Source organism: Crinia signifera, chromosome 8, assembly GCF_055691185.1.
Source record: "Crinia signifera chromosome 8, ASM5569118v1, whole genome shotgun sequence".
NCBI lineage: Eukaryota > Metazoa > Chordata > Amphibia > Anura > Myobatrachidae > Crinia > Crinia signifera.
Window position 1 is genome coordinate 166,969,088 of NC_139224.1, and position 13,505 is coordinate 166,982,592.

The 13,505-nt window shown below is 46.5% G+C and overlaps 1 protein-coding gene across 1 annotated transcript in view; it reads right to left on the minus strand.

The window, feature by feature from the left end:
* Positions 1-12,650, minus strand: part of JAK1 (Janus kinase 1) — a 100,245-nt gene extending 87,595 nt beyond the window's left edge. The window contains exon 1 of the mRNA XM_083157690.1: positions 12,627-12,650. The gene's annotated coding sequence lies outside the window, so the exon portion shown is untranslated. The remainder of the gene's footprint in view (positions 1-12,626) is intronic.
* Between the last annotated feature and the right edge of the window lie 855 nt (positions 12,651-13,505).

The window sequence follows — 13,505 nt, forward strand, 5'->3', positions numbered from 1 at the left end:
ATAACTGGTTATAATGGTCTCTGTACAGTGCTGCGGAATATGTGTGCACTATATAATATAACTGGTAATAATAGTCTCTATACAGCGCTGCGGAATATGTGTGCACTATATAATATAACTGGTTATAATGGTCTCTGTACAGTGCTGCGGAATATGTGTGCACTATATAATATAACTGGTTATAATGGTCTCTGTACAGTGCTGCGGAATATGTGTGCGATATATAATAACTGGTAATAATAGTCTCTGTATAGCGCAGCGGAATATGTGTGCGCTATATACTATAACTGGTAATAATATTCTCTGTACAGCGCTGCGGAATATGTGTGCATTATATGATAATTGGTAATAATATTCTCTGTACAGCGGTGCAGAATATGTGCACGCTATATAAATAACTGGTAATAATATTCACTGTACAGCGCTGTAGAATATGTGTGCACTATATAACTGGTAATAATAGTGTCTGTACAGCGCTGTGGAATATGCGTGCGCTATATAATATAACTGGTAATAATGGACTCTGTAAAGCGCTGCGGAATATGTGTGCGCTATATAATATAACTGGTAATAATAGTCTCTGTACTAATATAACTGGTAATAATAGTCTCTGTACAGCGCTGCGGAATATGTGTGCACTATATAATATAACTGGTAATAATGGTCTCTGTAAAGCGCTGCGAAATATGTGTGCGCTATATAAATAACTGGTAATAATATTCTCTGTAAAGCGCTGCGGAATATGTGTGCACTATATAATATAACTGATAATAATATTTTCTGTACAGCGCTGCGGAATATGTGGGCGCTATATAAATAACTGGTAATAATATTCTCTGTACAGCGCTGCGGAATATGTGTGCACTATATAATATAACTAACTGGTAATAATGGTCTCTGTACAGCGCTGCGGAATATGTGTGCGCTATATAAATAACTGGTAATAATATTCTCTGTACAGCGCTGCGGAATATGTGTGCACTATATAATATAACTAACTGGTAATAATGGTCTCTGTACAGCGCTGCAGAATATATGTGCATTTAAATGTACTGGCATATTATCCATGCCTTATTTAATTGCAATTTTTTTTGCTTTATTGGCCCTTTTACAACATAATAATTTATTAAGATAGTATTTGTCCTTTATACGGTATTTAGCTTTTTTAGTGTGGTGAGCGCAGCGAGCCTCCGAGCCCGAAGCATGGCGATCGGACACGCATAACTTCACAGGTATACACGTCCCCTCGCAGGGCTCGCTGCGCTCGCCACACTATATAAAATCAACTCCATGCCGACGTGGATAGTGGGGGTGGTCGGAGGACGCGTACCGCCGCCCCTCGCATGCTTGCTGCACTCGCCACGCTTCGTGCTGGCGTCAATAGTGGGGTGGCGTTAACAATAGGGGGGCATTAACCATACTTAATACCCATGAGGGGGCATATACAATGAGAAATTGGCCATATTGACCCTTTTCCATTGTTCCCTATGTAAAATCGCGTTGATTGCGTTGATCGCATCGCATGCCATTATAATGGCATGCGACCGACGCGATCAACGCGATTTTAACTTTAAAACTCATTTAACATTGTTCTCTATGGGAAAATTGCGTTGATCGCATCGGTTGCATCGCGGGCCATTATAATGGCCCGCGATGGACGCGATCAACGCGATTTTCTCTTTACCGGCAATTAAAGCTGGTAATTGACAGAAAATTGAGTCGATCGCATGCCTTAAGTACCTTAACTTAAGGCATGCGATCAACCCCCGACGGGCGCCGTGCTAGGAAACAAGTACCGAGAATTGCATCATTCAGTTAAGTTACAGTCGTGGCCAATATTGTGTACACTTTTTGAAATTTGAATGTTTTTCCACTTTGAATGCTTATAAAAACTGTTACACTTCATGCAGTGCAATGATTTATTGAACATGTTACATCCTTCATTTGTCACTTTGTTCGATATGTATGTGATTTTATTATCGGTTGTATACATGTCTTCATCTTCATGCATCAATAAAAGCACTAGACAAAGTACTTACTAGTGTTCTAGGACTATACCCAGGTCGTATCAATGATTATACAACAATGATAATTTATTTTATGTTGAGTTGTCTTTTGCATTGTTACTGAAGGGTGCTTACTTAATGATATAAACACATAGCATGTAGTTTTGTTACAAATTAGTGGGTAAGTTTTAGGGCCTGTATGTTGTTTCTCTAGTGTGCATGGGTAGATAGTGGTAGTGCACCTTTGAGGGAGGACTGCTGTGTTCATTCCATCCAGCCGGTGCTGAGATACCATGACATATCCATCCATGTGAGTGACATCCATGTTGGTGACATTTTACAGTGTCACCAACAAACACTATTGATGCTTTAGTTTTGCCTGTCAAAGTATAGTGATGTGGTAATCCCGCCTACTATTATGTTGGCTCCGCCCATTATTGATTTGTTGCTGCCCACATGAGGCCACTTCCAGAAATATTCCAGGGCCACTTTTAGTCCCCAATCCGCCCCTGGCTGCGGGTGTCTGAGTTTTGGGAAATAACAGCTGGGTCAGGTCATGCTGGGATTTCTCATTCTAGACAGAGCAAGTGGGAATGAATGAAAACTGTATTTATGATGGGGGAACATTTCTTAGTTTATTATGTGGGCACTATGTATAGATCAGTAATATAATAACATTCCGTCACAACAGAAAAAACTAAATGATCACCAACTCACATGTAATTATTTATTATACATAATATAATCATTTAATTTATCTATATCACAAGAACGTCCCTTTCATATAATTCATAAGTAATATAAGTCATAAGTATTATATAAGTAATATCACTCTCTAAATCGAATTAAACATTCTCTTTACCCCCACATATATTAATAAATTAATACTGCCCCTTTTGTGTTTTATTGTGTTCTTTTCCTCATTTATAAATACGATGCCCATGTAAAGAGTGCATTGCTAATCCAGACTCTCTAATTGGCTGATATGCTGCCTTAACTATATTGACTGTCAGAACCGCCTCTTTTGGTTGGTCAGATAAAAAAAAAAAACGACTGCTTGCTAAATCTTGCGGTTTGACTGTCTTCATTTAACCATTGTCAGAATCATGGCATCAATGTGTCCAACCAAGGGCGAAACTACCATATGTGCAGCTGCTATAAGGCCGAGAGCTGAAGGGGGCCCATCTTTACTGTCCAAGTAATATGTTTCACATACATTTATCACCATAATTTGCTAAGTAGGGGGCCCTTACAAACTTTTGCTATGGGGCCTACGAATATCAAATGACGCCCGTGTCCAACACCTGTTTATAAACTTTCACATTTCTGGTTGGTTTTAAGTGTTTTTTGTTTTTTTTATCCTTTAGTAAAACCGGGCATTCAAAATGGACAAAAAAAAGCTTATTTTTTTTATTCTGCAGTCAATTTACCACATTGTACACCTATAGATTGTAAGCTTGCAAGCAGGGCCCTCCTACCTCCATGTCGGTTTGTATCTACTCAGTTTGTTTGATCACTGTTGTCTCCAAAAGAGCAACGGAATATGCTGCACTATATAAAAAACCTGTAAATAATATATAAATTGTACACTTCACCATTACCTATATTATATTGAAACGATACAGGTTTTCTGCATATAAAATATTATATTGTGACAACTACAATGTAATCATCTGAATATACTCCTGCACCGGATTGGCCTTTAGTACTAGTTCAAAAACTTTACTATTTGCAAACAGAAAACTACATTTCACATCATACACGACAGCAAACAAAAAACAAAAAAAACTATGGTACTTGGTACCTAGAACGGCGCCCATCGCATGTACATCGCATGCCATTATAATGGCATGCGATGCGACCGATGCGATGCCCGCTATTTCACATAGAAATGAATGGTAAAAGGTAAATCGCGACGGTCGCATCGCATGCGGCCGAAAAACCGCATGCGATGCGACCGACGCGATTACCGCGATTTACATAGGAAACAATGTTAAATGGCCCAATTGAACCGATTTCCCATAGGGAACAATGTTAAATGGCCCAATTGACCCGATTTCACATAGGGAACAATGTTAAATGGTCCACAGACCCCAAATAGCCACCCTGAAGTGTGAAATGGCCCCCCCAATTGTTAACGCCACCCCACGATCAACGTCAACCCGAAGCGTGGCGAGCGCAGCGAGCCCGCGTGGGGCGGCGGTATGCATCCTCTGACCTTTTCATACCCCCACTATCCACCTCGGCGTGGAGTTGAGAACAGAAGGTGTGACGAGCGCAGCGAGCCACCAAGCCCGAAGCGTGGCGAGCGCACGCCGATACCTGTCAAGCCCACAAGGGGACGCGGATACCTGTGAAGGTATCCGCGTCCGCTCGCCATGCTTCGGGCTCAGTGGCGTGGCGTTAACAATTGAGGGGGGGGGCATTTCACACTTCAGGGTGGCTATTTGGGGTCTGTGGGCCATTTAACATTGTTCCCTATGTGAAATCGGGTCAATTGGGCCATTTAACATTGTTCCCTATGTAAAATCGCGGTAATCGCGTCAGTCGCATCGCATGCGATTTTTTGGCCGCATGCGATGCGACCGACACAATTTTTTTCCTTGCGATGCCTAAGATCAAAATTGGGGGCGCCGTTCTAGGTAACAAGTGCCAAAACTATTTTTAATAACACTGTATGAAGCATGACCCATTGTAGTGGCAGAACTTGTGGGTGGTATATACACATTTGTTACATTCATATCATTATATCTATGTCGGACTGTACACTGCCCCTAGTACATATTGAGCAATCTTAACCCTTTGAGTGCCAGCGATGCTGTGAGATAAAATGCCAGAGTCGACAGTTCTTTTAGTATAAATACAAATACAGCCAAGTCCATCAAATGAAGTTTAGTTAAATATCGAAACCCCCCAAAAAAAGAATAGTCTCTTTGAGCGATGCTGGCATTTATAGCGGGTATTTTGAGGATCTCTTGCAGCAACGTTGGCACTGAAAGGGTTGAATAATAAGGTTTGCTTGGAAATTTTCACACCCGTTTGGACAAATTCCCAGAACATAATGTTCTGTATCTCTGTACAGACACATTTATTTTTCCATATCAGCCACTGGCCTAATATAACTTGCAAGTTATGCCCCTTTCAGACCGCACTTTGGAAACGGTATATTGCCGTTTTTTTACCGTTTTAAAACGGTAATCTGTGCGGTCTGAAAGGTGCAGATCCAATTAACCGGTTTGAAAATACCGTTTTTTCAAACCGGTTAAAATGCAGGGTCCTACCCGTTTCAGACCCGGTATTTTGGGATCAAAATCAGGTCTGAAACGGTATTTAGGACCCAGCCAATGAGCTGGGTCCTAAATTCAGCGCAGTGAATATTTAATGAGCGCTCATTAAATATTCACAGCACTGGAGCCGCCCCGCGCCCCCCACGTGTCGCCCCCCCGCGCGTGTGTCGACCCCCCCGCGCGCGTGTCGACCCACCCCCCACGTGTGTCGACCCCCCCCCCGCGCGTGTCGACCCACCCCCCGTGCAGCCAGTACCTCCGTTGTGGATCCCGGCAGTGCAGTATGGTCGGAAGCACTCGTAAAAAAAAGTGTCTTTCAGAAAATGGCTGCCCCATAGGAAAACCAGTTTAAAAAAACTGTCTTTCGTATGGGGGCAGCCATTTTCCAAAAGTCACTTTTCTTATAAGAAAAATGACTTTCGGAAAATGGCTACCCCCATACGAAAGACAGTTTTTTAAAACAGGTTTTCCTATGGGGCAGCCATTTTCTGAAAGACACTTTTTTCATAAGTGCTTCCGACCATACTGCACTGCCGGGATCTGCAACCGAACTCAGGTACCGGCTGCACGGAGGGGAGGGGGGACTGCACGGAGGGGAGGGGGGGGAGGGAGGCGGCGCTGAAGGCTGCACTGGCTTTGACCCTGTATTTGGAAAGTTTCCAAAAACGGGTCTGCCAGTGTAAAAAAATCGGCACTTAAACGGTAATATACCGTTTAAGAGGTGCGGTGTGAAAGGGGTTTTACCTGGCAGACCCGTTTTTGAAAACGTTTTCAAATACAGGGTCAAAGCCAGTTATGCGGTCTGAAAGCAGCATTAATCACACATTCGCAAAGTACATTGAAATGGTGAACTGGAACTGGTATGTGAACTGTACTTTCACCGGAAACAAAATCGATGCTTTCACTGTGTTTTGTATTACTATATATGGTACTTGTTTCCTAGCACGGCGCCCAGATTTTCTACGTACGCTAACGTAGTGAAATCGCATCGCATGGGCCATTTTAGTGCCGTGCGATGCGATGTGATTTTTTCATGTAATTTATTCACTGCTCTGTGTGCCCCAGGGGATCGCATCGCACGGCATTGCGACAATGCGATGCCATTACATTAGCTATACAATAATATCATTGAATGACATACAATGATGTTTTTACGCACCCCCACTATCCATGGCACCCCGAAGCGTGGCGAGCGCAGCGAGCCCCACGAGGGGCGGCGGAACACGTCCTCCGACGTTTTCATACCCCCACTATCCACGTCGGCGTGGAGTTGATTCTCTTATAGTGTGGGGAGCGAAGCAAGCCACCGAGCCCCAAGCTTGGCGAGCGCAGCGAGCCCCACAAGGGGACGCGGATTCCTTTACATGTATTCCGCGTCCGCTCGCCACACTTCAGGCTCACTGCGCTCGCCACACTGTATAAAATCAACTCCACGCCGACGTGGATAGTGGGGGTATGAAAAAGTCGGAGGACACGTTCTGCTGCGCTCGCCACGCTTCGGGGTGGCGTGGATAGTGGGGGGGTGCCTTAAACCTCTTTGTATGACATAAAATCATATTCTTGTATAGCTAATGTAATGGCATCGCACACCCCATAAAATCGCATGCGATCGCATGCAATTTTATGGGGTGTGCGATGCGATGCCCTGGGGCACACAGAGCAGTTAATAAATGACATAAAAAAATTGCATTGCATCGCATGGCACTAAAATGTTATGCGATTTCCCTAGCCAATCACACATAAAATAATAAAGGCAAACAGGTAGCATATACAAAGCATGGCATGTCAGTTTAACTAGTTCAGAGCGGTAATGTTGAAAATCATATCTCCATTCCATTGGAATTCTATGCGTAAGTGTAACTGTCCATTGTTGGGTTATATTTTACGTAGTCTGTCCAGGAAGCAATTTTTATATTTGTACTAAACGGACCTGTTACCAAAGAGACTGCACATCTGCCGCATTCAATGCAAAGTATCTCTCAGGACATACCAATAACCTGGTTTTATTTGAGTATTTTGTCTTTTAAAAGGAATAATCAGCCGGTAACGTGTCCCTTTAACATATAATATTCTTTGTTTTTAATGTCATTGAGAAAAACATTGTTGAAGATGAGCCCTATCACAGGAACACAAGGCCAGCCCTTTTTGTAGTAAACACATTGTTCCTCTCAGACGCTGAACACGACGTTCTCTGGGCTCTGTACAAACCACGGCAGGAAGGATGTTGCTATGGTAAAGAAGCAAAAGCAGAGTGATTTGTGCAGAGAAAGGATCTCATTCTGTTACTTCGTAACCCCACGGATTTCAATATTGTATTATTAGTCCTCCTAACTGGGCATTTGGCAGTATATTACCATTTATTTATATAGCGCACACATATTCCGCAGCGCTGTACAGAGAATAGTTGAACACTCACATCAGCCCCTGCCCCAGTGGAGCTTACAATCTATATTCCCTACCACATGCACATGTACACAGTGGCGTAGCTAATGTAATGCAGCCCACGCTGCTGCTTGGGGGAGCAGGCGGCAGCGTGGGCTGCGTGGGCGCCGCCACCCGCCCGGCACACCGACTGACAATCATCATCTATAATCATGCTGCTTCTGCAGTGTGACGCCTGCCCTGGCATTACTGGGTGCTGCGCGGACTCAGAATCCCCCCTCTCCCCCCGGCTCCATCCTCAGAGTTCCCAGCATGTTCCCGCATGCCGCTGACCAGGGCCGTATTAAAGCAGGGGCAAAAGGGGTCAGTACCCCTGGGCCCCCCTCTAGCTAGGGCCCTGTGGTTGGCATGTATTTAAAAAAAAAAAAGCATGGGAGTGGGGTAGTGCTGCAGCTTCACCTACAGTATCTGCCAATGTGACAATGATTAATGGTGTTGAGCATGGGGTGCCAAGACACACTGACTGCACAAGTGTGCAATAATGCATTACCGGGCGTTGACTAAGTCCCATGACACTTTGCACAAGAGGGCAGAGGCTGAGAGGTTTGTGCTGTGCTCTGATTGCTGATGGGTGTAGCTCATTACAAGCTTCTTAGGCCCATGGAGGACAGCAGCAGCAGCAGCAGCCTAGTTATGGGAGGGTTTTAAAACAGAGGCAGCACTGGGACTGTGAGGTCTCCTACAGAGTAAGGTGTAGAGGAAAAAATACAGGCTTTTCTTGTGGGGTATATATATATCCCTCCTGCAGTTACCCATTGACCAAGTATATACTGTCTTTATTCTGTGTTTTGACAGTGTAATACTCTCCCACACATTTTGCGGCCAATTATGACAAGTGCAAGGGGGCCCCCCTGTCTAAAGTGCCCCGGGCCCCCCGAAGGCTTAATCTGGCACTGCCGCTGACCAGCAATTACCGCCACAGCAATTAACGACCCATGCATCAATGAAAGACCGGCTTGCTGCTCCGGCCCCAGCACTCGCCCCTGCCACTCACTACACAGGGGGCACAGGACAGGAAACACACAGCGCGGTGTACGTCATCACCTCTCTGGCGGCCGGGACTCGGATCACTAAGCGTCTTCACACGTACAGCAGCTTCCCTGTCCACCCTGCCACCCTGCCTGCTGCCCTTCCATTCATTGTGGCCACCACTCCCCCTCATGCAATGCAGTGCCATCATGCTGTAGAGAGCGGTGGTCAGAAGAGAACCCGCTGAAGAGAGCCCGCTGTGCATCGGCCTGTGCATCGGCCTGCAACACCACATGGAAAAACTCCATCTCCTATTGTGGATGGGTGGTGCTAAGCAAGTGGTGGGGGGAGTCTGGTCCCCTTTCAATATATTTTGTAGTGTCATTCATATTTATTTATATAGTGTGTGTGTGTGTGTGTGTGTGTGTGTGTGTGTGTGTGTGTGTGTGTGTGTGTGTGACCAAAAGTGGGAGAGGGGCGTCAGAATTTTTTTGGGCAGGGGGGAGCAAGATTTCTAGTTATGCCACTGCATGCACAGACATTCAAGGGTTAATTTTTTTGGCAGCCAATTAACCTACCAGTATATTTTTGGATTGTGGGAGGAAACTGGAGTACCCGGAGGAAACCCACGCAAGTACGGGGAGAATATACAAACTCCACATAGTTAGGACCATGGTGGGGATGGAACCCATGACCTCAGCGCTGTGAGGCAGTAATAGTAACCATTACACCATCCGTGCTGCCCTGTATATATAACACATGGTGGGGATAGAACCCATGTCCTCAGTGCTTTGAGGCAGTAATGCTAACCATTACACCATCCGTACTGCCCCGTATATATAACACATGGTGGGGATAGAACCCATGACCTCAGTACTGTGAGGCAGTAATGCTAACCATTACACCATCCGTACTGCCCCGTATATATAACACATGGTGGGAATAGAACCCATGACCTCAGTGCTGTGAGACAGTAATGCTAACCATTACACCATCCGTACTGCCCTGTATATATAACACATGGTGGGGATAGAACCCATGACCTCAGTGCTGTGAGGCAGTAATGCTAACCATTACATCGTCCGTACTGCCCCGTATATATAACACATGGTGGGGATAGAACCCATGACCTCAGTGCTGTGAGGCAGTAATGCTTACCATTACACCATCCGTACTGCCCCGTATATATAACACATGGTGGGGATAGAACCCATGACCTCAGTGCTGTGAGGCAGTAATGCTAACCATTACATCGTCCGTACTGCCCCATATATATAACACGATGGGGATAGAACCCATGATCTCAGTGCTGTGAGGCAGTAATGCTAACCATTACACCGTCCGTACTGCCCCGTATATATATAACACATGGTGGGAATAGAACCCATGACCTCAGTGCTGTGAGGCAGTAATGCTAACCACTACACCGTCCATGCTGCCGTGTACGGTACTTGTGTAGAATCACGGCTCCCATCGCATGCCATATGTAGTGGCATGCGATGGGATGCGATTTTTGCAGTTTAAAAGCATTTTTAAAAATAGCATGCGATGCGATCGCATGCGATTTTTAACAGAAATGCATCCAAATGCATTGAAATTAGTATCAAACATGTTTAATGGCCCCCAAATGTCATTTTTCATCGTGGCGAGCGCAGCGAGCCCCGCGAGGGGACGCGGACACCTGTGAAGCCCACGAGGGGACGCGTATACCTGTGAAGGTATCTGTGTCCCCTCACGGGGCTCGCTGCGCTCGCAACGCTTCGGGCTCGGTGGCTCGCTGCGCTCGCCACACTTTCTATTCTCAACTCCACGCAGACGTGGATAGTGAGGGAATGAAAAGGTCGTAGGACGGTTACCGCCGCACATCACGGGCTCGCAGCGCTCGCCACGCTTCAGGTTCGCGTTGATAGTGGGGGTGGTACAGCCTAAAAAATTACATTTGGGGGCCATTGAACATGTTTGATACTAATTACAATGCATTTGGATGCATTTCTGTTAAAAATCGCATGCGATGCGATCGCATGCGATGGACATCGTGGGAGCCGTGATTCTACACAAGTACCGAAAAAAATACAAAAACAAATCACAGATACATGTTTAAATAGGCAATATACATTCTATTCCCAGAAAAAGAAAAAAGAAAAATTAGACTGCTTGTGCCTAGTGCCTCATGCCTCTGTGATATCACTTGATTCTGTTAAATTGATACATACTGTAGCTTGCCAGAGGCACATTTCCTGTTTTGCAGCTTGGTATGGTGGCCACAATTAACATGGGAATTTGGGTCTTTCCTGAACAGATCAAGCCGGGGAACATAATGTAGGTTTCTGTTCTTTATAGCACATAAACTAGGGGATTTTCTGATCTCAGATATGGCAGCACAACCCCTCCGATGTCTCACGTACAGACAATGTTAGATCACAACTTCTTTCAGGAAATAGTTCTCTGCTTGGAACACGGATGCAGTGTCACCTCCCCCAAACTGCGACTTAAGGTGGATCTTCTAGATGCCTCATTCACCACTCACCGGCACTGTACGGCTGTACCAGATTATTCCTGAAGCGGGTCACCGCCAGACCGCATTCCGATCATTGCTTGTACGCAGGGCTGCCAAGAGAAATCCTGGGCCCCGGTACAACAGTGTCACGGGGCCCCTCTGGAGTGGCGAGCTACAGAAAAGAGGTGTGGCCATTAAAAGGATATAGGGGTGTGTACCACACCATATACCCTTTATGCAACACAATAGTAGACTCCTTATACTTGCCCCTTACACATTATGCTACACAGAATGAGCCAAAATTCACATGGAATGTCGTAAAATTCACATTATGCCACATGGAATGACACAAAATTCTAATTATTCCACATGGATTGTGCCAAAATTCACATTATGCCACACAGATTGTGGCAAAATTCAGGGACAGTGAGAGGAATGGTGGGGATGCAGGTAGAGAGATGGCGGGGAAAAAGGTGCATAGAGCGGGATGGCGGGATGCAGGGACAGAGACGGTGGTGAGGAAGGGCCAGAGGGTGGGGACAGAGATGGTGGGGACGCACCATCAGAGACAAATTAGGTCTAGAAGGTCATTTCTATGTAAGGGATGGCAACAGAAATCTTGGGACCGGTACACCAATATCACTGGGATTGAAAAATGCTTAATCCCGGGATTGGCATCCCTGAAAGAAAATTGCCCCCTGTGCCCCCACACTGACTTACTTTTTCTGAGCTGCGGAGGGGGGCAGGCGGCCGCAGTGCAGAGGCAGGCGTCGGGTAGACATGTGGGAGGCCCGGCGGCGAGCAGGTTCCGGCGTAGGGTATGATGTGGGAGGATGTGGGAGGCCCGGCGGCGAGCAGGTTCCGGCGTCGGGTATGATGTGGGAGGCCCGGCGGCAAGCAGGTTCCGGCGCTGGAGGTCAACGCTGCGGCCTGTGCAGCGTGACCTATGATCGAGACACGCAGCGCAGGCCGCACGCCGGGTCGGGAACAGCCGGGCAGTGTCTGAGCGAGCGATACATTATGCCACACACCGCCATTTCTCTGAAACATGATGCAGCTCACCACAATGCCTATGATACTATGCTGCACACTGTAATGCCCCTGACACATTATGCCACACATTGCAATGCCCCTCACACCTAATGCATACCTCCCAACTTTGGCAGTGGAGAAAGGAATATATTTGCGTGCCAGAGGCAAAATTTTTGGGCGCCGTTTTGTTGCTGTGAGGGCATGGCCAGTGCTGTGTGAACTGTTGGGCATGCCCTCGGCCACCCTGCCTGCCTGCCTCATTAGACGCATGCAGTGTCTAATTCCCGCAGGACCGTCCCAAAAAAATGGGATGTCACACAAAAGTCGATACACACTGACTATGCCACACCACATTGCCCCCCACAGTAAGGCTTCTAATAAATTATAAATTACCTGCTTGTTGCCAAGGGGGTTAATGTCCGTTGCCAAGGGGGTTAATGTCCGTTGCCAAGGGGGGTTAATGTCCGTTGCCAGGGGTTCTTGCTCATTGCCAAGGGGGGGTTAATGTGCGTTGCCAGGGGTTCTTGCTCGTTGCCAAGGGGGGGTTAATGTGCGTTGCCAAGGGTTCTTGCTCATTGCCAAGGGATTAATATGCATTGCCAGGGGTTATTGCTTGTTGCCAACGGGTTTATATTTGTTCCCAGGGGTTAATGCTCATTGCCAAGGGGGGTTAATGTCCGTTTCCAGGGGTTCTTGCTCGTTGCCAAGGGGGGGGGGGGTTAATGTGCGTTGCCAGGGGTTCTTGCTCGTTGCCAAGGGGGGGTTAATGTGCGTTGCCAAGGGTTCTTGCTCATTGCCAAGGGATTAATATGCATTGCCAGGGGTTATTGCTTGTTGCCAACGGTTTTATATTTGTTCCCAGGGGTTAATGCTCATTGCCAAGGGGGGTTAATGTCCGTTTCCAGGGGTTCTTGCTCGTTGCCAAGGGGGGTTTATTGTCCATTGCCAGGGGTTCTTGCTCATTGCCAAGGGGCTAATATGCGTTTCCAGGGGTTATTGGATGTTGCCAAGGGGTTAATGCTGGTTACCAAGGGGGATTTCCGTTGCCAGGGGTTATAGCTCGTTGCCAAGGGGTTAATATGTGCCCGTGTGTCCGGCCACCCACCCATCAGCTGCAGCTGCCCCTGCTTTATCCTGCCTTCCCCTGCGCACAGAGACAGACGCTAGAAGTCATTTTTCACTTCCAGCGTCTCTGACAGGGAGCACAGCTCTGCAGCGTTACCAGGAAGTGCAGAGCTTTGCTTCCTGTCAGACGCTAGAGGTGAACTATGA